The sequence below is a fragment of the Stenella coeruleoalba genome (assembly GCF_951394435.1).
Source record: "Stenella coeruleoalba genome assembly, chromosome: 4".
Classification (NCBI taxonomy): Eukaryota; Metazoa; Chordata; class Mammalia; order Artiodactyla; family Delphinidae; genus Stenella; species Stenella coeruleoalba.
In genome coordinates, this window is record NC_137149.1 from 1,922,885 (window position 1) to 1,947,786 (window position 24,902).

Genomic DNA, 24,902 nt, shown 5'->3' on the forward strand with positions numbered 1-24,902 from the left:
TTCTCTCTGGTTGTGGCGCATGGTCTTCTCTCTAGTTGTGGCGTGTGGGCTTCTCTTTAGTTGTGGCGTGGTTTTCTCTCTCTAGTTGTGGCCTGTGGGCTCCAGGGCATGTGGGCTCTGTAGTTGCGGTGCATGGGCTCCAGAGTGCATGGGCTCTACATTTTGCAGCATGCAGGCTCTCTCGTTGAGGCATGCGAGTTCAGTAGTTGTGGTGCGCAGGCTTAGTTGCCCCGTGGCCATGTGGGATCTTAGTTCCTTGACCAGGGATTGAACCCACACCCCCTGCAGTGGAAGCACGGAGTCTGCATTGGAAAGCGGATTCTTTACCACTGTACCACCAGGGAAGTCCCTGGGTCTAATCTGCTGTTGATCTCACCCAGTGTATTCTTCATTTCTGACATTGTTTTTCACCTTTATGTTTGACTTGGGTCTTTTTTGTATCTTCTATGTCTCTACTTAACATGCTCAGTCGTCTTCTACTCCTCCCTTCCTCCTTCCAGCAAGCCCCCACTGACACCTCTTGTGGGCCAGGCCTTGTTGCTGGGTGCAAGGGAAACAGAAGTGATAGATGCAGAATTGTGGAGTCTTGTCAGAAAAGTCTTCTGAGAAAAGCCAGTGTCCAGGAGATCAGAGGTTACTGTCTATTATCCATAGACAGTATCCCCGACCCTCTGTGGACAAGGCCAAAGGGGACCCTGCTGGGAGGGAAGGTCTGGATTCCACACTATTCTTCCATTGCTCAGCTCTGGGCCTCAACTTTCTATGGGTATAAAGGGAGCTAGCCCATATGTCTCCCGGGTCTTTTGGGGACTCGGATGAGACAAGGAGGGGCAGTTTTGGGGCAGGTGCTGATGTGATCTCTAGTCTTGCCTTCAGGTCACTGGCAGGTGGCCTGGTCTCACCAATGCCCTGGTTCTGCAGCAGTGACTGTGCTCTTTCAAGCAGCATCAGCAGGCCAGGCTCCAGGCATCAGGCAGCGGCCGCGTCGATGGAGCCTTATCGGGATCCACAGGGCCCGCTCTTCGGGCCCCGCCTGGCTGCCAGCCCGACCCCAAACTTTGCCCGTGGTCCCGGGCACCCTGGCAAGGGCTTCTGGATGCAGACCAGCACAGGGCTGGGCACAGGGGGCAGGGGGCAGGGTCCGTCCGCTGGAGGAGTGGGCGAGGAGGGCAGGGAGAGGCCCCCAGCCTCAGGCTGAGCAGGGCCTGCAAACTACCCTTTGGTAAGCTCTCCTGCGCATCGCACGAATTTGGCCCGCAGGAGACCTCCACGAGCCTGACCAGCAACAATGAATGAGTGACGGAGCGGCTCTGGGTGAGCGGGCGCCGCTGGCACGACGGCCCGGCCTGCTTCAGCGACGAGGCATGAGGGGCTGCAACTGGCCGTCCCCACTCTTTGGACCCTGCTTCGTCCGCAGGGGGAGGGCGCGGCCCCCGAAGTCCGTCCCCGGAAAAGCGGTGGCCAGAGGCTGTAACCCCTCCCGCCCAGGCCCCACCCCACCTCTCCCGCCCTCTCTCAGCCAATAGCAGCACGCGTTGCTGGGAGGTGCAGCAAGGGCTGGGCCTATGCGGTGGTGCGTTGTTGGGCTGCGGCGCCTCAGGCCGCACCCAGCTCGGGCTTCTGGGGCTGAGCGGAGGGCTGAGGGGGCGGGAGGCCGGGCAGGCCGGTGGGGGCAGCCGGCAGGGTACGCGCGGCGGACAGGGGGCGGAGCCGGAGCGACGGGCGGCGGCCGCGCTCAGAGCTGGTAGCCTGTCCGCTGCCCGCGATTCGACTCTGAGGTGAGGCCCGTGTGCAGGACGGCGGCAGGCCCGGGGCTCCAGGCCGGGCGGCGGGGCCTGTGGCGGCGGCGCGGAGGGTGGAGGCGGCCCCGGGGGTCTGTCCTGGGCGGGCGGGGGTGGGGTCCCCGTCGTTCGGCCGTCGGCCTTGACTGGCGCAGAGGGGCCGACGCCCTGCAGACCCTTCGTCGCACGGGCTAGTCTGTGGGAGCGCCTGGGCAGCTCGTCGGTGGACTGGGTGGTGGGCTTCGGGCGCCCGTGTGGGAAAGGAGGATCCGGGCCGGACGTTGGGTCAGCGCGGTGCTCGCGGCCGCCGGGTCAGTGGCCCGCAGGGCTGACGGCTCCAGGGTTCGAGCACAGACGCAGATAGACGCGGGCATCCGGGTTCTGCCCGTCTGCTCTCGTGTTGTTGAAAAAACGACAGCTTCTGCCCAAACAAAAGCCATATCTGCCTACGGATGGTAATAGGGTTGTCCTGCAACTTTATTAGAGAAGGAGCTGTTGGTCATCTCGCCCTCTCCTTCCTTCCTTTCTTTTTCGTTTCTTTTAGTGGGGCGGGGGGGGGGGGGGTGTCAGAGGGTCTCTGCCTTTAGCAATTACTTTTATTTTTGCTCTTGTAATTCATGGCTCAAGATATTTACCAGGTCTTTGTGTTCACTTCATGCAGTCTTACCTTAAAGTAAGTATTTTGGTTAACCTCCAACGGCTGGTGGTGTGACCATATGATTTTATGCCTAAATGACACAAAGCAATTTGTCCTATCCCCAAGAACCAAAAACATAGCTGAGAGCGGTGTGCAGTGCTGATAAGTTGTTACAGAAAGGTTTTTTTGCGGGTGAAAAATTGGTTAAATCTTAATGGGGATAGGAAGTAGGCTGCTGTCCTCTTTGCTGAACACATCAGTAGAAGCCCCCAGTGAAAACGAGTCGGAGTCAGTGAGCTGGGGTTCAGCAGGCAGCAAAGAGGGGAGGGCATCCCAGGCAAAGAGGGTGAATTGTATGAGGGTGGGATTGTAATAACTGCAGTCTTTAGTTAATGGGCAGGTGCCAGCCCACGTGTAAATTACTTTTTAAAATCCAGAATCTTAGTATTCTGACTGTGGGTTAAACTAGAATAGTAAAGTTGGTTTTTCTTTTTAGCATCTTTATTGAAGTATAATTACTTTACAATGGTGTTTTAGTTTCTGCTGTATAATCAGCTATATGTATACATATATCCCCATATCCCCTCCCTCTTGCGTCTCCCTCCCACCCTCCCTATCCCACCCCTCTAGGTGGTCACAAAGCACCGAGCTGATCTCCCTGTGCTATGCGGCTGCTTCCCACTAGCTGTCTTACATTTGGGAGTGTATATATGTACGTGCCACTCTCTCACTTTGTTCCCAGTCCATTCGCAGATTTGTTCCAGTCCATTCGCAGAAGACGCAGTAGGTCTGCGTCTTCCCGTCTTGCCCCTAGGTTCTTCATGACCATTTTTTTTTTTTTAGATTCCATATATATGTGTCAGCATATGGTATTTGTTTTTCTCTTCTGACTTACTTCGCTCTGTATGACAGACTCTAGGTCCATCCACCTCACTACAAATAACTCAGTTTCGTTTCTTTTTATGGCTGAGTAATATTCCATAGTAAAGTTGTTATTTAGAGAAGTGGATGGTTTTGGCAGTCCCAACTGCTTTTCAGAGTTTTGTTTTGTTTTGTTTTTGTTTTTGCGGTACGCGGGCCTCTCCCATTGCGGAGCACAGGCTCCGGATGCGCAGGCTCAGCAGCCATGGCTCACGGGCCCAGCCGCTCCGCGGCACGTGGGATCTTCCCGGACTGGGGCACGAACCCGTGTCCCCTGCATTGGCAGGCGGACTCTCAACCACTGCGCCACCAGGGAAGCCCTTTTCAGAGTTTTGACGTGGGTTACAGCAGGACAAATGGTATGATTTGTTTTACTGCTTGTGTGGTTTTAGTTACAGAGGCTCACTGAATGACAGGAATCTAAATTCCACCCAGTCTCCAAAAGGTGGGATAGTTTCCTTTCTAAAATATAATTTATACACCTCACCGTTTCTCCTTTAACTCTTTGATGCTATCCGATATTGGTAAGGTTTTGTTTGGTATTCAGTTTTTTGTTATTGATTTTACTATAAAAACTGTTTCTTTAGATCGGTTATTAGTTTTTAGTTAGTTCTTTCAAGTAGTCCTTGTTTTGAATCAGAAAGTACTGAAATGCTTTAAAAGATACTTTAAAAAAATTAAAAATAATCAAATATCCAGCCAGTGTTAAAATTTTATTGATCATCATAATTTTTTAGCAGTTTGACAGTTAATATAAAAAAGACATTTTTATTATGTGAAACTTAGAGTTTAACTGGACTTGTTTATTTATTTATTTATTTTGAATTTTTGAGTTTTATTGTATTTATTTTTTTATACAGCAGGTTCTTACTAGTTATCTGTTTTATACTTATTAGTGTATACATGTCAATCCCAATCTCCCAATTCATCACACCAGCCCCACCACTTTCCCCCCTTGGTGTCCATACGTTTGTTCTCTACTTCTGTGTTTCTGTTTCTGCCCTGCAAACCGGTTCATCTGTACTATTTTTCTAGGTTCCATATATATGCGTTAATATACGATATTTGTTTTTCTTTTTCTGACTTCACTCTGTATGACTGTCTCTGGATCCATCTGTGTCTTTACAAATGACCCAATTTTGTTCCTTTTTATTGCTGAGTATGTGGACTTGTTTATTTATTTTTACATGTTTAATTCTTCCCACACATGTAGAGAAACTAGTATAGTAAACGTCTCTTTATCCTCATCCAACTTCAGCAGTTATTAACTCATGGCCAGTTTTGCTTTATCTGTACCCCCAAACCCAGATGTCATATCATTTTAGCCGTTAAGTATTTCTGTATGTATATCTGTATACTTTTTTTTTTTTTTTGCGGTACGCGGGCTTCTCACTGTTGTGGCCTCTCCTGTTGCGGAGCACGGGCTCCGGACACGCAGGCTCAGCGGCCATGGCTCACGGGCCCAGCCGCTCCGTGGCATGTGGGATCTTCCCAGACCGGGGCACGAACCCGTGTCCCCTGCATCGGCAGGTGGACTCTCAACCACTGTGGCACCAGGGAAGCCCTATATACATTTTAAAAAGACAAATACAGATACCACTATCACAGAATTCCTTATTACCTTCAAATATCCAACTAGTGTTGAAATTTTCTTGATTTTAACAGTCTGAATCAGGATCCAAATGCTATTCATACATTGTGGCTTATTTTAATCCATAGGCTCCTCCATCTTTTGTTATCCCTTGTAATTTATTTGTTGCTGAAATTGGTGGTTTGTCCTGTGGAATTACACACAGTCTGGATTTTATTCTTCTGTAGTTTACACAGAATTTGCTGTAAATGTAATCTAATTTAGTTAGAGCTGAAGGAGTAGTCAGATTCAGGTTTGATTTATTTTTGGCAAGAAGACTTCATAGGTTAGTAGGCAGGTAAGGATTAGTAGTCTTTTTTTAAAATTGAATATAGTTGATTTACAGTGTTTCAGGTGTACATCAAAGTGATTCACATATACTTTTCAGATTCTTTTCCAATATAGGTTATTACAAGATACTGAATATAGATCCCTGTGCTATCCAGTAGGCACTTGTTTATCTACTTTATGCATAGTAGTATCTGTAAATCCCAAATTCCTAATTTATCTTACCCCATCCCCCTTTCCCCTTGGGTAACCATAAGTTTGTTTTCTCAGTCTGTGAGTCTATTTCTGTTTTGTAAATAAATTTGTATCATTTTTTTAGATTTCACTAAAGTGATATCATATGCTGTAATATGTGTGATATATGATATCATACGTCTTTCTCTGTCTGGCTTATTTCACTTAGTATGATAATCTCTAGGTACATCCATGTTGCTGCAAGTAGTCTTTCTTCTTGTTAGGAGCCCTTGATGCTCAATGTTTAGAGTCATTATTTCATGAGGCATTAAAAAATGTTGATGATTTAATTATATAACTTCATCATTGATTAGCTGAATATTTCTATAAAGAGTAATTTCCCCTCCTTCGTAATTTGGTTATCTTGAATTATAACTCTTTAAGGAAAGGCAAGATAAATGCTTAATTCTGCTCCATTTTTTATTAGTTTTCAAAATAATGAGTTGGTGTCCCCCCAAAATAGCCAGTGAATTGTGTATATGTATTTGTGTTCTTGTGAACTCATGGATTTAAACGTATTTGATATGGTTCAATTCATTGTAGATCCTTATTGAGGCTCAACTTGTTCCGTCGTTGTCCAATAGGAATCTGTTCAAATCGGCTCCTAAATCCTTTAGACACAACTCTTAATGGTCTTTGATTGCTCTTCTTTCTGGTATGACAAACTGCACCAGGCTCACCTTGTACATTTTCTGTCCCAGCCCTGGAATCATCATTTCTCCAATGGGCCTTGGTTTCTTTTAATGAAAAAATAGTATTTAGTAATCACAATCTGTGCCCTGGAGTTGTTCATTGCTACTAAGTTGATCATTGTTTCTAGGTCTTTTCAGTGCACACATCATGGATTACTGATACTTCTAGTTGTAAAGCAAGAGGACAGAATTCTATTTAACCTTCTTAATCTTGCACCTGTACCTTTTTTTCTTCTAAGACAAACATCTTGATTCTAATTACTCATTGTTTTATCCCACACTGTACATATTTCAGTATCAGAAGAGTAATGTGAACACTACCACCAACTGATATAAAGTATTTAAGAGGTTTTTTTGCATCCTTATTTGGAATATGTAGTCAAATTACCGTGTTTTAAAGTCACTTTGAATAGTTACTCCATGATTTTGCCACCACTGGATGCATAGTGTTCGTTTTTTATTTTGCTTTCAGTGTTTAGGAATTGCTTTTTTTTTGATCTTTTTTCTTTTTTTTTAATTGAAGTAATTTGATGTACAATATTATATAAGTTATAGATAGTGATAAATAATTTTTAAAGGTTATACTCCATTTATAGTTATTATAAAATACCGACTAAGGAATTGCTTTTTGTCTTGTTTTGTTTTTAGATTCCATGTATAAGTGGGACCATACGGTATTTGTCTTTCTCTGTCTGACTTATTTCATTTATCATAATGTTCTCGAGGTTCATCCATGTTATAGAATGTATCAGGATTTTCTTCCTTTTTAAGGCTGAATAACATTCCATTGTATGTAAATACCACATTTTGTTTATTCATTCATCCCTCAGTAGACAGTTGGGTTGCTTCCACATGTCAGCTATTGTGAATACTGCTGCTGTAAACATGGATGTACAGATATCTCTTTGAAACCCTACTTTCAGTTCTTTGGAATATATACCCCGGAGTGGAATTGCTGGATCATATGGTAATTCTGCTTAAAAAATTTGGGAGAACCACTGTACTGGTTTCCACAGTGGCTGTACCATTTTACATTCCCACTAGTAGAGCAGAAGGGCTCCAGTTTTTTCACATCCTTGCCAACATTTGTTTTCTTTTTATTGATTGTAGCCATAATAGTCATCCTAATGGGTATGAGGTGGTATCTTGACGTAGTTTTGATGTGCATTTCCCTAATCCCAGCAGGCTTTTTTCACTTACCATTTGGCATCCATGCCAGACTATAACATAGACATATGTCTTATTCCTTCTTCCAGTTGCATTGTGCTCCTTTATGTGGTTGTACCATACTTTATTCAAGAAGATATGACTGCTTTTTAATGAACATTCAACACAAATATCTTGTCTGATAATGGCATTTTTTTCTTTTTTATAAATTTATTTATTTATTTTTGGCTGCATTGGGTCTTTGATGCTGCACGTGGGCTTTCTCTAGTCGCAGCAGGCAGGGGCTACTCTTCGTCGTAGTGCGCGGACTTCTCATTGCGATGGCTTGTCTTGTGGCGGAGCACAGGCTCTGGGTGCATGGGCTTCAGTAGTTGTGGCTCCTGGTCTCAGTAGTTGCGGTTCACGGGCTTTAGAGCGTGGGTTCAGTAGTTGTGGCGCACGGGCTTAGTTGCTCTGTGGCATGTGGGATCTTCCCAGACGAGGGTTTGAACCCGTGTACCCTGCATTGGCAGGCGGATTCTTAACCACTGCGCCACCAGGGAAGCCCTAATTTTTTAAGAGCTTATTTGTCAGAAATAATGTTCATGGCAAATTATTAAAGGTTCATCTGTTCCCTTAAAGCAGGGGTTAACAGGCTTTCTGTAAAGGGCCAGATAATAAATATTTTAGGCTTTGAGGGCTGTATGATCTCTGTTGCAACTACTCAGCTCTGCTGCTGTTGCATGAAAGCAGCCATAGATGATATGTAAGTGAATGAGCATGACCGTCCCATAAAACCTTATATATGTTTGCTGAAATTTGAATTGATTTTCATGTCTATCATATATTTATGTTTCATACAATTTTTTTTAGCCTTTAAAAATCAAAGCTTGTGACCCTTTTAAGAACAGGCAGTGGGCTGGATTTGGCTTCAGGCGGGGCATCATTTGCTGATTTCTGCCCGGAGTTTAAATTTTATCATTAGATCAAACTAGACATCTGCCTCCTGGACTTAATTGTTTTGTCTGCCAGTGGACTTTCTTTCGTTGCATCCTGCTTTGGTCTACAGTAAGGAACTATGTAGGAGAAATACTGTCCTGAGATGCCACATGGTATTGGTTGCAGGGCTATCACTGGGGGCTTTGTCCATTATAATAAATGAAATAAAGACTGTTCATTCTTCAAGAAATCTTCTTTACTCTTCTTTGAGTAGAATTTTCAACTTCATTATTCTAGTTCTATCCCAGAATGAATTTTTATATTTCATGTTTGTCCTTTAGTTTAATGTATTTCAGCTGTGGTTCCATAGTAAGAGCTACTTGGAGTTAGAAACACCTGGTTACACCTAGCTGTATAACTTTCTTTGCCAAATTAATATTTTTTAATTTAATTTTTATTTTATTTTGGAGTATAGTTGATTTACAATATTGTGTTAGTATCAGGTGTACAGCAAAGTGATTCAGTTACACATGTACATATATCCTTTTTTTTCAGATTCTTTTCCCATATAGGTTATTACAGAATATTGAGTAGAGTTCCTTGTGCCATACAGTAGGTCCTTGTTGATTATCTATTTTATATATGGTAGTGTGTATATGTTAATTCCAAACTCCTAATTTATCCCTCCCCCGACCTTTCCCTTTTGGTAACCCTAAGTTTGTTTTTGAAGTCTGTGAGTCTGTTTCTGTTTTGTAAATAAGTTCATTTGTATCATCTTTTTAGATTCCACATATAAGTGATATCATATATTTGTCTTTGTCTGACTTACTTCACTTAGTATGATAATCTCTAGGTCCATCCATATTGCTGTAAATTTTGCCAAATTAATCTTAAGCTAGCATTAAACCTGGCCCAGAGGAAGAACCCAAGAAATGGCAAAGCCCCTTTCCTACCCTTACCTCCATCGCTTACTCCACCTCTTATCCTTGGGCACATCACTTCCCTTTTTCTGAACTTCAGTTTCCCCATTTGTGCAGTGATGATAATACCTTCCTTAACTACTTCAAAGAATTTGTATGATGAGTAAATGAAAAAGTACTTTGTAAGTGATAGGTGCTGCTCAAGTGTGTGATTTATTATCACATATTTAGAATATACTTGGGGGCAAAAAGGAGAGAGGAACCATTGCTGATGGTGCAGTAACTTCTCTTAAATTCACCCCCAACAATTATTTATCTCATGCCTTTTGCGTGTGAAACATTGTACTGAAAAAGCAGATGCTATGCATATTGTAGCTCATCTTGCCAAATGAGATGATACTGTTTGAGAAAATGTAATGCTTGTAATTCAGAGGTGCCGTTGCCACAGAAGCTTACTACACAAAATTGTAGATTTGAGCCAAAGGTCTGGAAGCTCAAAACCTTGGGGTAAAATCTTTTAGTTTTACTTTAAAGATGTTGCTTCACTGTCTGTTTTTTGTTTTTTTAATAAATTTATTTTTTGGCTGCGTTGGGGTCTTCGTTGCTGTGCGTGGGCTTTCTCTAGTTGCGGCGAGCGGGGGGCTACTCTTCGCTGCAGTGTGTGGGCTTTTCATTGTGGTGGCTTCTCTTGCTGCAGAGCACGGGCTCTAGGCACGTGGGCTTCAGTAGTTGTGGCACATGAGCTCAGTAGTTGTGGCTCGCGGGCTCTAGAGCACAGGCTCAGTAGTTGTGGCGCACAGGCTTAGTTGCTCCGCGGCATGTAGTATCTTCGTGGACCAGGGCTCGAACCCTTGTCCCCTGCATTGGCAGGTGGATTCTTAACCACTGCACCATCAGGGAAGCCCTTCACTGTCTTCTTGCTTGCATCACCTCCTACAAGCAGTCTGCTGTCATCCTTATGTTTGTTCTTCTACATAACATGTGTTTTTCTTTGGCTGCTTTTAAGATTTTCCCTATCACTGGTTTTGAGCAATTTTATAGTATTTTGATGTGCTTTTGTATTCAGTAGTTTTTTTCGTGTTTCTTGTGCTTGGGGTTCATTGAGCTGCTTTCTTGGATCTGTGGGTTTATAGTGTTTGTCAAACTTGAGAAAATTTTGGCCATTATTTTTTCACGTTTCCTTCTCCATGTTGCCTTTGAGGACTCCAGTCCCATTCATGTTAGACCATTTAAAGTTGCCCCACAGCTCACGGATGCTCTGTTCATTTATTTGTCTTTTCTATTTATGTTTTGTTCTGGTTGTTTTTTGTTGCTCTGTCTTTATATTCACTACTCTCTCTTCTACAATGTTTAATCTATCATTGATCTTGTTCAATGTAATTTTTCATCTTACATGGTGTAGCTTTCATCTTCAGAAGTCCAATTCATATCATATTTATAGTTTTCATCTCTCTACTTGAGATTTTGAACATGTGTAATACAGTTGTACTAACTGTTTCAGTGGCCTTGTCCACTAATTTTAACTCCTCTTTCAGTCCTGGGTTGGTTTGATTGATTTATCTCTTCAATATGGGTCATATTTTCCTGCTTCTCTGCTTGTTGGGTAAGTTTTTATTGGATTTCAGACATCGTAAATTTTACATTGTTGGGTTCTGAATCATTATTTCTTCCTATAAACGTTCTTAAGCTTTGTTCTGTTACGTTAGCAGTAGGACTTTAGAATTTTTCCTGCGTTGGAGATGGTGAATGGCAACATTTTCTTTTTCTTTTTAATATATTAAATTCCTAGCTTCCTTGAGAATCTAAAGTTAGTGAAACAACAACAACAGCACTTTACCTTGAATCATATATATCCTTTTGTTTTTTATTTTCCCCCATGCTTTGGCAAGTTATTTTGGCAAGTAGAAGGGATGTCTTTTTTTGAATTTTCTATCGTCTGAGGTTTTAAAAATTGAATCTAAGATTTGGTTAAGTAGCAGACAGATTAAACATGCTAATACTTGCTTAGTTTGTTCAGTGCTTGCTGGTTAACACATGGCTCCTTAAAATATTTAGGTTATCTTAACATAGCATAATGTTAAACTTTAACAAAACTGTTTAATAGTTAATGCTTGTTCTGACCTACATGCAGGAAACTTGAGTTGGAAGGAATGAAGGGAAGCAAGTTTAACTCAGTTTTGCTCTTTGAGCTTTATTTATTCCAGAAGTACCTTTTTAAACAAGTGTTATGACTAATGTATAATATTGTCTTTGATATCTGTTAGCTTCAAAGTGTTGAGCATATTTTGACATGATTTTGTATGAATTTAAGCTACATAGGAGAAGAATAGCATTTTTAAATACAGTAGGACTGGAGTGTGGAGGACACTTATTTTTAAATTAATTAATTTGTTTTTATTTTTGGCTGTATTGGGTCTTCGTTGCTGCTCATGGGCTTTCTCGAGTTGAGGCAAGCAGGGGCTACTCTTTGTTGCAGTGCGTGGGCTTCTCATTGTCGTGGCTTCTCTAGTTGCAGAGCATGGGCTCTAGAGCATGGGCTCAGTAGTTGTGGTGCATGGGCTTAGTTGCTCCGCGGAATGTGGGATCTTCCCGGGCCAGGGATTGAACCCGTGTCCCCTGCATTGGCAGGCGGATTCTTAACCCCTGCGCCACCAGGGAAGTCACTTAACTTTTAACTGAATAGTGTCTTGAGAACGTAGTCTGCCAGGATAAAATGACAGTAATTTTTAAAATGTTATTTTGCAAGCATATTTTCCATTCTGTAGCTTTCATTAACTTGCAGTCCCATCTCTTCACCTATAGTTATTGAGCACCTACTGTACTCTGGGTACTATTCTGGGCACTGAACAGAGCAGGGAATGAGACACATTTTCCTTTCTTGGGAACTTATATTCTAGAAAGAGAGGTTAGATAATGAAGAAATACTGTAATGTCAGATAGTAACAACTGCTGTGAAGACCATGTAACTGGTTAAGGGAACAGGATAAGGGAATGGAGAATGGTGGCAGCAAGGATCTGTTCCAGATTGGGGAGGGAGGTAGGCTTCTCTAAGGAGGTGATGTTTGATCAGAGATCGAATCTGTGTGCATTTGGGGGAAGGCATCTGGGCAGCGGAGACCCGTCTCACTGTACATGGTTTCTTGTTGCCTGTTGGTGGGGGCAGGCCATGTAGGCTAGACATCTGGAAAAGAAAACCCTCGTGGGCTGTGAACTCGATGGGGAAGCAGAGCATGTGCTGTTTGCCCGTTTCCCTATACTTGGGTAAGGCCTGGCGCTGGGTAGTGTAGATATGACATTGATTGTTTTGGTGGAGCCCATGTAATAATGACAAAATTATTGTTATTATTAGTAGTGTCATAATTAAATCATGAAGTTTAATAATAGCCACAGTTAATTTTTATTGAGCACTCCATGGGAAGTATTGTTGTTGTCCCATTTTGCAGACGAGGGAGCTGTGAGACAGGTTAAGTATTATAACTTGTCCAAGAGCACACAGCCAGAGTGGTGGTGTGTACCTATACCTCCTTTAAAAAATAAATTGTTACGCATAATGATATTGATTTTGCTCCTCCTTAATACATCTTGGCGAATACTCCGTAGCAGCACAGATAAATCTATTTCGTTCTCTTTAATAGTCTCAGGTATTTCGTCGTAACAATACAATTTGTTTAATCACTGCTGTATTGATAGGTATTAGTTTCCAGATTTTTACTGTTGTAAACTTTTTCAGTTAATATTCTTTGTCTTTGAGCACTCTGAAGTATATCTGTAGATACAGTCTCAGAAGTGAAATTGCCTGGTTCAAGGATATTTGTACTTTTAGTTTCCATAGCTGTTTCCAAATTACCCTCCTAAGGAGTTATGCCAGTTTATATTCCCACCAACTACATGTATTCCCCACATAAGAAAGTGTTGACGTGTAACATAGAGGGAATCACAGTACTTATTTTACACAGTTATTGTGAAGATTAAATGCATAAAAGCTACCTAGTAAGTGGCTGTTATATATTATTAATATAATTATTAACCATGTTTCTGAACCTTATTACCAAAAATATTATAAGCCTAGGAACTGTTTGAGGAGGTTGGAAAAGGGGGTTTATACGACTGACCGTATATGCTCCCCAAATACTGTCCCCGTTTCAGAACAGCTTAGCTCTGCGTCAAGGCCTTGGGAGCTGTGGGGACCTGGGAGCTTCAGGCTGATGTGGGAATCGAGCCCGCAGGCACATGCAGACAGGACCGGGGTGCCCTCAGAGGCAGCGCACAGTGGGTGTTGACTCCACGTGTGCCTCCGCAGCACCCTGCAGTAGCAACCTTCAGTGTTTCCATGGGGGGGAGGAGGCCAGCGCTGGGAGGCACCTGTAGAATACCGTGTCTCAAACACTTTGTTCTCCCCTTCTCTTCATCTGATAAGGCTTAGTTTAAATTTGCCTTTTGCACTGACTTACGGAGAATGATTCAGGGAGCTCCTCAGCAAAGCAGGCGGTTTTTCTCATCCGCATGCTGTTGCTTGAAATGTCTTGTGGAGGAGACAAAGCAGTGTGGTGGTAAGGAATGAGCAGGTCTTCAGCGAGAAGGTGCGAGTTTACTGCAGGTTCACTGAGGGTTACCCAGCAGTGGGTGGCAAAGTCACTTAACTGCTCCCAGCCTCAGTTCTCTCCCACAAAATGAAGCAGTTATAAGATGCAAAGGAGAGAATGTTGCGAAAACCCTTTGAAAATGCAAATGCTGAAGAACATATATGTTCACACAAAAATTGGTATGTGAATGTCCGTAGCAGTATTACTCTTAATAGCTGAAAAGTGGAAACAAACCCGGTAATAAAGAATGAAATACTGATATATGCTGCAAATGGATGAACTTGGAAAAGGTTTTGCTAAATGAAAGAAGCCAGAGGATCAGAGGTGGTAGGGGAGGGGAGGAATAGGATTGGGGACTGACTGATGATGTGTGTGGGGTTTCTTTTTGGGTGTTGAAAATGTTATAAAATTAGATCGTGATGATGGTGCACATCTCTCTGTATATACTAAAACCCACTGAACTGTACACTTTAAGTCGGTGAATTATATGATATGTGAATATATATCAGTAAAGCTGTAAAAATGCGAATGCTGCATTAGGCATTTTATTCTCACTGAAGTAAGTTAGTTGTCAACTATTGGTATAGTGCTGGGTATTAGGGATATAGTGTCTGGATGCAATTTGCCACTCAAACTGTGTAGCCCTGGATCAAGCTGGTGAAATTCTCTGAACTCATTTTTTTCTTTGGTTGAAACAGAAGTAGTAATAGTAACAGTCTTGTCCAACTAGAAGTGTTGTGAGGCCACAGTGAGAGAACTTCTGAATGCATGTGGTACATAGGTATGCTGTCAGTGTGCATTTCCTCTCCTTTCCTCCTTTTCCAGTGTATAGACCAGGGAGAAGCAGATGTTAAGTGGGAAAGGCACGGAAAGGCAATAAAGAGTCCTGTTTACTAGCTACTCCCACTCTTTTTTTTTAATAAAGCTATGTGCAGAGATATTTTTGTTTTGTTACAGCTGTATGTATTTGCAGCTTAGCAAGAACTTTGTGGTTAAGCCATGCTTTCCAAGATTAGAAAATGTTTTAGTTAATAGGCCAACCTTGTTCCCAGGTGATACCATTAATCAGGTTATTATTGTATAGAGCTTCAGGCAAGAAGGGAGGGTAGAAATGATTCTTTTTTTTTTTTTTCTTTTTTGCGGTACGCGGGCCTCTCACTGCTGTGGCCTCTCCCGCTGCGGAGCACAGGCTCCGGACGCGCAGGCTCAGCAGCCATGGCTCGCGGGCCCAGCCGCTCCGCGGCATGTGGGATCTTCCCGGACCGGGACATGAACCTGTGTCCCCTGCATCGGCAGGCGGACTCTCAACCACTGCGCCACCAGGGAAGCCCTAGAAATGATTCTTGAGTCTCATAGAATGAACTCCTTTTAAGACTGAGTGTCTACTTCAGTAGGAGAGATGTGAAGGTAGTCCGTCCATCTTTAGGGGAACTAGATGACCCCTCCATCCAGATACTCTCTATCTCAGTTTATTCTGAGAATCGTCCTCAGGAACTGAAGCACAACGTACATTGACAGTGTAACCATTGGGAATGTCTCTGACCCAGGATGTCTGGAATATTGAATGTGCTCCGTTTTCTGCATAGGGTGTTTGACTAATTGTTTTGGAAAGCAGGGAATTTCTTCAGGGAAACATTTCTTTTCCAGCATTTCATCAAGCGATAATAGTATGAATTTTCTTTGTCTCTAGTTTGTAAATGACAGTAGTCACATTTAGGAGATTTATTAATTCACTGAACTTTTAAAAGGCCTTTAGTGTGCCAGGCATTGCACTGGGCATTGGGAATCAAACATAACAAGAACACAGGTCCCACTTCAAGGGCTCTTGGCTCTTCAGGTCAGACAGAGAGGAAGCCCATGAGGATGAGTACACAGGAACTCCTGCTGGGGCCTTCTCTGTAGGGACACGAGGTAGATCTCTGTTAGAGGTGTCCAGATCACTGAGATGTTTCATATCTCTCACTCACAGTTATTTTTACCATTTCTATTTTATAAAAATCAAACTAGCAGTTTTAAAGTATATTTTACTTTTTCTTGGTGGATAGTTTTCATTTTGATTGCTTTGTGATGCACTAGGGTGAAGTAGAATCCTCATGAAAATAGTGCGGATTTTGCTGACTACAACTATGGAAGGTTGCCAGTACCTTTTTCATAAAATGAGTTACTTGTACGTTATTTCAGCTCTTGACCCCAGATTTATTGCGCTGTGAAAACAGCCATGACATCATCTTTTTTTTTTTTTTTTAAAGGCAAAAAGGAAAAATCCATTTTTTGGTATATTGCCTTTCTTTTTTTTTAATATTTATTTTTTGGCTGCATTGGGTCTTAGTCACGGCACACAGGATCTTTCATTGCAGCGTGTGGGCTCTCTTGTTGTGGCACGCGAGCTCAGTAGTTGTGGCACGTGGGCTTAGTCGCCCCGCAGCATGTGGGATCTTAGTTCCCCAACCAGGGATTGAACTGGCGTCCCCTGCATTGCAAGAGGGATTCTTAACCACTGGACCACCAGGGAAGTCCCCCATGACATCATCTTTATTCTCAGTAAAAATCAAGGCTGAATGATAGTTGCAAGAATAGATAAACATGAGTTACATCGTATGTGATGTATGTTTTTTTTCCCGTGAAGGAGCATGTGGTTTGTGCTTTTATTTTTTATTTTTTGGCCATGCCTCACAGCTTGCAGGGTCTCAGTTCCCCATTCATTTCTGGGCCACAGCCGTGAAGGTGCTGAATCCTAACCACTAGACCACCAGGGAACTCCCATAAAATTTAATTGTTTTGGAAAGCAGGGAGGTGTAAGGTTCTCTATACTTATAATGATCTTTTGATTACATTATTCTTTTTTTTTCTATTTACTGTTTGCTAATTTTTTGACTGCTTTGCCTGTTTTAATAATTGAGCAATGTTTTGGTGTTAATCTACCCATTATGGGTTAATCTATCCATTGTGATGGTAGATTTGTCAATTTTTCTCTGAGTTTTTATAGTTTTTGCTTCATATGTGTTGACACCATTTTAATAGGCATATATATGTATCTTCCTGTTGAATTGAAATATTTTTTCGTTACTTAGGATAGCACTTCCATTCTAAAGTAATGCTTTTATTTTCCATGGTCTTTATTGTCTCACATTAATATAGATGCTCCAGCTTTTTTTGGTTGTTGTTTGCGTAGTATACCTATTTTCATCCATTAGCTTTCAAACTTTCTATGTTCTGTTCTTACGTTTTATGGGGATGTTAGCTTTTTTGTGGCTGCTATAACAAATTACCACAAACTTGGTGCCTTAAAACAAGAGAAATTATTCTCTCACAGTTCTGGAGGCCAGAAGTCCAAAATCAGAATCACTGAGCCAAAATCTGTGTTGGAGGGAACATACTTCCTCTAGACCTTCTAGAGGAGAGAATTTGTTCCTTGACTCCTACGGCTGCCAGTATTCTTTGGCTATAGCTGCATCACTCCAATCTTTGTGTCCCTGATCAAATTGTCCCTCTTTTATGTCTGTGTAGCCAAATCTCCCTCTGCCTCCTTTTTGTAAGGATACTGGTGATTGCATTTAGGGTCCACCCAGATAATCCAGGATAATCTCACCATTCCCAATACCTTAATCACATTTCCACAATCTTTGCAATGTAAAGTAACATTTACAGGTTCCAGGGATTAGGACTGATTTCTCTGGTGACTATCCTTCAGCCTACTACAATGGGTATTATGTCTGGCTTTTAACTGGCATAATACATTTACATTTATTGTGATTCTGATAAATTTGTACTTCTTCTGTCATCTTACAATTTGTCTTCTATTTGTAATTTTTTTCCCTGCACTCTTGCCTTTTTGAACAACCAAGTAGTTTTGTTTGTTTTTCATTATGTACTCCCTTTGTTTGGTTTGGAAATTACATACTCTATTATGTTCTTTTAGTGGTTGCCCTTGAAGTTTTACCATGCATATTTAACAAAGTGAAATTAATTTCATATTCCACTACAAGAGAAAACAAAGATGTTAAAATACTTTAATTCCAGTTAAACTCAATGATCAAGTTACATGCTACTCTGATCCAGTATTTTAGTCTAGCCTTTTTTTTTTTTAGCCTCATAAATTGGACAGCATCATCACTATGTTTTTCAAAAACATTTTTAGATTTACTTTCCCGTTTTCTTTACTCACAATGCTTATTGCATTTCTGATTTTCTTCCTGGGATCATTTTTTCTTCTTTAAAAGCTCCTGGGCTTCCCTGGTGGCGCAGTGGTTGAGAGTCCGCCTGCCGATGCAGGGGACATGGGTTCGTGCCCCAGTCTGGGAGGATCCCACATGCCGCGGAGCGGCTGGGCCCGTGAGCCATGGCCGCTGAGCCTGAGCGTCCGGAGCCTGTGCTCCGCAACGGGAGAGGCCACAACAGTGAGAGGCCCGTGTACCGCAAAAAAAAAAAAGCTCCTTTACTATAGGTCTGTAGGAGGTACCTCTGTTTTTGTTTATCTGGAATGACCTTATTTCACATACATTCTCGAAAGATAGGCTTGCTTGGTATAGAAATCTAGATTGACAGTTATTTCCGTTTCAGTAGTTTCTCTACTTTTGTTGTTTCTGTTACAGGTTTGCCAACAGTCTAATTGTGATTCCTTTGTAGGTGATGTCTTTTTTTCCTCTGCTTTTATTTATTTATTAACATCTTTATTGGAGTATAATTGCTTTACAATGGTGTGTTAGTTTCTGCTTTATAACAAAGTAAATCAGTTATACATATACATATGTTCCCATATCTCTTCCTTCTTGCGTCTCCCTCCCTCCCACCCTCCCTATCCCACCCCTCTAGGTGGTCACAAACAACCTAGCTGATCTCCCTGTGCTATGTGGCTACTTCCCACTGGCTAACTGTTTTACGTTTGGTAGTGTATATATGTCCATGCCACTCTTACTCTGCTTTTAGAAAAAAATTTTTTGCCTTGCTATTCTGAAGATTTGTTACAGTATTTATGAGGCATGGATTGCTATTTATTTTGCTTGGTATTTGTGGATTCGTGTCTTTCAGTTATGTAAAATTGTCAGCCATTCTCTCTGGATACTGACTCTTTTCTATTCTTTATTATCTCTGCTTATAACTCAGTAAATGTGTAGTAGATTTTCTTATTCTGTCCTTCATATCTTTTCTGTCATAATTTGCATCTCCTTGTCTCTCTGTGCTGGTGTCTGGATAATTTTTTTCAAACCTGTCTTTTAATTCATTGATTCCTGTATGTAAACAGGAATCTCTCTCAAAGCTGTTACTAATTCATTAGTTGATTAAACTTTTTTTTTCAAATTATTTCATTTCTAAAAGTTCTCTGTGGTTTCTTTTTCAGCTCTGCCTGCTCATTTTTGGTAGTCTGTGTGACTTGTCGTATTTATGACTAATTTGTTTTTTAAACATTTCGTACATAGTTATTCTGTGTTCTGTGTTATAATTCCAGTATTTGAAGTCTTTGAGGGCTTGGACGTATAATTTATTCTTTTCAGTGCCTGTCACTCATGGAGATTGTTTTTGGGTTTACTGAATTTTTGACTTGGACCTCTATTTGGTTGATCTTAACCTGTGGAAAAACCTGGGGAGTCAGCACTGAGGATGTTTTTTCCTGAGAAGATTGTATTTACTTCTACTGTGAGCCAAGGTTATTCAGCCTGAGACCATTTCCATCCCCTTGCAGAGTTCAGCTCGTCAGCTCCTCCTTTTTTGCCTCTACCAATGCAGATTTTTGTTGTTTGACCTCTGGTAATGTCACTTTCTGTGAGTGATTCCAATTCAGAGTTCTAGTTTCAGTCTCAAGGTTTTGACTGTTGTTGTTGTAGTTGTTGTTTAGCCCTTGGAGGTTTTATGCATTTCGTACTTGCAAATCTTATTTGAGTGGTAGGGCCTCACATATTTCTTACTTGAGATCTCCAAGTGGTATTTATTAGTAATGGAAATAGTGGTTGTGCACTGGTTTAAAACTTAAGAAAAGCATGTTTAGTATGAGGTGATTCTAAAATGCACAGTTAGAGTTCAGTGGAGTGAGTGAGGTGTTGATGTTCTTGGTACAGGAAGGAGCTGGCTACAGGTTGGCCAGCATATAAGACTTGGCTAAAGTCATCTGCTCAGTTTTGTCATCTGTAAAATGATCAGGTGGCTTCTCAAGTTCTTTCTGGTGCTAAAAATGTATACTGCCAAGGTTTCTTCTTACTGCTTTTTATTTCTATTATATTAATTTAAAAAGCATTATTTAAGATCTGTGTTCAGAGCATTGTGTTAGGAATTTTGGAAGGTAAAGCATTGTAATAGCTGCTGCCTCAGTAAGCTTGCAGTCTAGGAATTGTATTAAAAACTGACAATAAAGAGCAGTGATATAGTCTGTGAGAGGGAACTCTAAAAAGTGGTGCGGCTGTGTGTTCCCTGTGCACATCGAGGAAGACAGTTAATTAGTGCCCGTCATAGAATGTTCTTCCAGTGTCCTTTTGAAAGAGCTTCAGTCAGTCTTTAAAGATGCTGCTGCTGCTTATAATAATAATGACTACCATTTATTCTATTGTTTACTGTGTGCCAAGCATTGTATGAAACTTTTGACATAAATTAACTCATTTAGTCTTTTTTTAAACTTTATTTATTTATTAAAAATATTTATTTGGCTGCGCCGTGTCTTTGTTGCAGCATGCAGGATCTTTGTTGCGGCATGTAGGCTCTTAGTTGTGGCATGTGGGATCTAGTTCCCTGACCAGGGCTTGAACCCAGGCCCCCTCCATTGGGAGTGTGGAGTCTTAGCCCCTGGACCACCAGGGAAGTCCCAACTCATTTAGTCTTAAACCAAGGAAGTAGCTAATAATATCATTCCCATTGACAGATGAAGAAACTGAAGCATAGAGAGAGGTAACATGTGCCTAAGGTTACATAGCTAGTAAATGGTAAACTGGGATCAGAACCCAGGTAGTGTGGCTTTAGGGTCTAAACTCTAGATATGAATTGAGCACATTTATTAATCAGTTAGCATTGAGAGGCTAATGGAATTTTGATGAAGACCCAAGCCAGATTCTTTCTGTACCAGTGTTATCTCACATATTTTGGAAATATAAACAGGATAGGGTGCATTAAAGTTCACTTAAATTTGTTCAGTTGAACAGATGTTTGGTTGACTTATCTTTAGTTGCCTCACCCAGAGTTGTTTTCAAAACCACACCCAAATCTCTTTCAGTAAGTTACAGTGCAGTAGTGGTTTAGGGATTGAGTTAGAGTGAGAAACTTCACTTATTAATTTGTGCTCCATGTGTTGATAGAACACGATAGTGTTTATAAAATGTTATTTTTAATTAAAATGATGTTTTTTAACTTTTAGTTGGTTAAACTTAATGTTCTTGAAGTTTTTAAAATGAACTTTTTTTAGCATGTTACTTTTACATCCTCATCAGACACTAGATAATTAAAATATTTCCTGTTTATAGGGTACCCACTATGTGCCAGACATTGCGCTAGATATTTTACACTTATTATTTCTGATTGCCCCAACAACCGTGGAACATGACTTGAGTGTATTTTATTACAAATGAGGAAACTGAGGTGGAAAAGGTGATAGGGTAGATGACGAGGCAGTAGTGGGGTGCTGCCGGTGCAGAGTTGGAAGGTTCATCAGTGGGGCCTGGTGGGGGGTGAAGAAACACACCTCTAGGTTTCCAGGGAGAAGGGATTATTGGCAATGAGATAACTGGAAGACATTCATCAAAATAAATTCCAGATGGATTCAGGAGAAATGTTTAAAATTATAGAGACTGTAGAGAAAAAGCAAAGTAAAATGTTTTTCAGAGATAATGCCTAAAACTTTCTTGGAACATTTTATTAGACATGTGCCTAGGAAGCAATGATAACTTTCTCTTTAAAAGCAGAAGAATTCAAAGGAAAAGGTCTGCAGACCTAAATATGTAAAATGTTAAAATATTTGCTAATTGAAAAATAAAATTATAGAAGGTAATAGTCTGGGAATGTCAAATATGATAAAAGGTCAGTGTAGGTATACTATTTTTTTCACATTTGTAGGAATAAATACATCAAGATTTCAATAGATAGATAGGTAGACAGAGAAATTAATAGACCCTAATGGAAATTTCAGATGTAAATAAACATATAAAAAACATTCATTCTTACCTACTAATCAGAGAAATACCAAATAAAGCAGCCACTTCCGATCCATCAAAGAAGGGAAATTTTTCTAATACCTCTGCTTCCTTTTCAGAGTATGTGAGCCAAAAAGGAAGTGAAACTTTATATTTAATCCTAACCCATTTGGAGGGTTTCTTATACTGTAAACTTTCCTTTCCAATGTTCCACTGTTTCGTTTAGCAACTGCTGTTTGAGCTCCCACTCTAGGCAAGGTCCTGCAACTAGGATTTTCTAAAAGGGTCACATTTTGGGGGATATTTCTTTTATTCGTGCTGTTGCAGTTATTTGAGAGTGTGCTTTGCATTTTTATTGGCTTGATAAGATATGCTGTAGTTTTTCAGAAGTGTTCTGAACTGTGTGGAAATCATTTTGAAGTATGTCATGGCTTTGGCACCAGAGGAGAATTACCTCCCCTAAGTAAATGAAGCATTATTATTCATTTGAGGCTTGGGGTTGGACACTTGACTAGATGGACCATTTCTTTCCTGTATTAACCCCAGAAGGTCAGGCTGCAAGGCCAAAGCGCCAAGATTTTCCTAGACACACAGTGTACTATACTTGGGAAAGAATGAATTATTTGTTCATTTCAAAACTGGATCAAGTTCTGGTTAGACGTGATAGTATTGCTTAGCTAAGTATGAATTCAAGGTAAAAACATTCTCATCTTAGGCTAATATTGTTAGTCCCTCCTGATGTGTTTAACTAGATTGCAGAGTGGCTTTTTTCTTCCTTATCAAATCTGCGTAGAATTCTCTGTACTCACATGTGGCTGGTCAACCTGTGCTTCCTACTTGCTCAGCTGGGTCTCTGCAGTCTTTCTGGGCCTGACTCTAGTACCGTTAAGTCTAGAATTCTCCTTTTCTTACTTCCTGACCTTTGGGAGTTATACTTGCTTGAGTCTCCAAAAGCAGTCAGCTAGACACAGATACACCTCTAGCTTTGTGTACCGACTTTGGGAATTGACGTAATTCTTGGAAACATAATACCCAGGTAACTCAAAACACAAAACCTAATTTGATATACAGATTGTTGGTGTGCAGTCTGGAACCACCTTGTGAGTGGTAGACTGGGATTTGGAGTCTGTTCAGTAGCTGCTTGTACCCCCAGAGTCTCTTCAGTTGTACGTCAGTTGTGATTGAAAGAGGCAAAGTGATGGCTTTTCTTAGTCAGATGCCTCTGGAATCCAAACTTGGATTAGCATTGCCAGTCCAAGATGTGAGACCTGGATGTGTATTTGGTCCTTAGTGTGTATTTATTGAGGGCCTTCTAGGGGTTAGCCTTGTGAAAACGGTAGTGACTGAGACAGGTGAGTCTGCTGCCCTCTGGGGGGTTACAGTCTACTAGGGGAGACAGACGGTGAATTTCTGAAGGTAGTACTAATAACTAACACTTAGTGTGTGTAGTTAGTGTGTCAGACACTGGTTCTAAGCATTTTACATTCATTAACTGTTTGAGGGGGTACATTTGTTAGCCTCATGATTTCAGATGTGGAAACTGAGACCAGGGGAGTTAAGACATTTTCCCAAGCTTACAGAGCCAGTAAATGGCTGAGCTGGAATTTGAACTCAAACAGTCTGGCTCCAGAGTCTGTGCTCTGAAAGTAGGGATAAATCCTTGAAGGGAAAGAAAACCCAGGGTGATTTGAGAGGGCTGGGAGTGGGGGCTACTCTAAATAGGGGAGTAAGGGAAACTAATCTCAAAATTTGGTCTCAGAATTTGGAGGTGAAATTTGACCTGAAACTTGACCGGTAAGGAGTAGTGCGCTCAAAGGAGCTGGAATAAGTTTGTTCTGGGCAGAGAATGGTCTAAAGGCTCTGAGGCAGGAAGGAGCTGGGTGTGTTTGCAGACCAAAGGAAGGCTAGTGTATCTGGGACAACAAGGCAGAAAGGTGTCTGGAGGCCAAACTGGGAAGGTCCCTGCTGGCTGTGATCAAGATTTCAGATTTTACTCTGGGGACTATGGCAAGTCCTTGATAAGAATTAAGCAGGGGCAGGACCTGATTTGATTACATTTTTATGCAGAATGAGTTATAAGGGTTTGAGTCCAAGCAGGGAGACTAGGCTGGGGGAAGATTAAGAGTTCTGTTTTGGACGTAAGGTATGAGTGGCCCTCCTTGTATCTTTGTTTGCTTATTTACCAAAATATAACTGAAATATCTCAGTGCTTAAAGAAAATGATGATAAACGGATTTAGTTTTGTCCCCCTCTCCCACTCCAAACAGAAGCCAGTCCTCACTCCTGGCTTGGCTCTAGCTGTCCCTCTGCTGGAGTGCCTCTCGCCCTTGCCACCTGTGATGTCACCTCTGGGAGCCTTTCCTTCTTAATGTTGCCACTGACCCCCCCCCCCCCACGTCTTCCCAGTCCCCTTCCATGGCACTATGTGATTTACTTATGTGGCACGTTTATTGCCTGGCCCCCTCTGCCAGCATATACATTTCCTGAAGGCAGAAATCTTTGTTCTGTGCGTTGCGTCTCCCAAGCATCCAGATTGAAGAACAGTGCCTGGCCTGTGTTAGCTTCATGGTAGGAGCGCCGTAGGCATTTGATGACGTTATCCTTTGGCTTCTACTTCAGTTACATTTGAAAAATTATGTGGGATCTGTCGCTCTGTCTGTGGCCCAAGTGCGGGTGGAGCCTTTTAGAGTTTGAATTCTCCCCTCTACCTCAGTAGTAATGTCATGTTTGTTGAAATGGTGCCATTTTGATTAAGTAAAAACTAATATATGCAATTTGAGGCATGATTTTCCTTTGTCTCAATTTGTTTTGGGCCACTTTTTTTCGTATGGTTTAAGACTTTCATAATTTTCCCCTTCAAATATCATTTGGAATTTTTAAAGGCTTCAGAAGTTATTTCGATATTAACATAGGAAATTTCTATGGTGGTAGTGATAATGAGAAATAAATTATATATACTAGAAATTTTTTTTTTTTTTTTGCAATACGCGGGCCTCTCACCGCTGTGGCCTCCCCCCTTGTGG

The 24,902-nt window shown here is 41.5% G+C and overlaps 1 protein-coding gene across 1 annotated transcript in view; it reads left to right on the plus strand.

Annotated features, from left to right (window-relative positions):
- The first annotated feature begins 1,634 nt into the window (after positions 1-1,634).
- The window catches only part of ADD1 (adducin 1), a 76,279-nt gene continuing 53,011 nt past the window's right edge, over positions 1,635-24,902 (plus strand). Inside the window, exon 1 of the mRNA XM_079919316.1 lies at positions 1,635-1,778. The gene's annotated coding sequence lies outside the window, so the exon portion shown is untranslated. The remainder of the gene's footprint in view (positions 1,779-24,902) is intronic.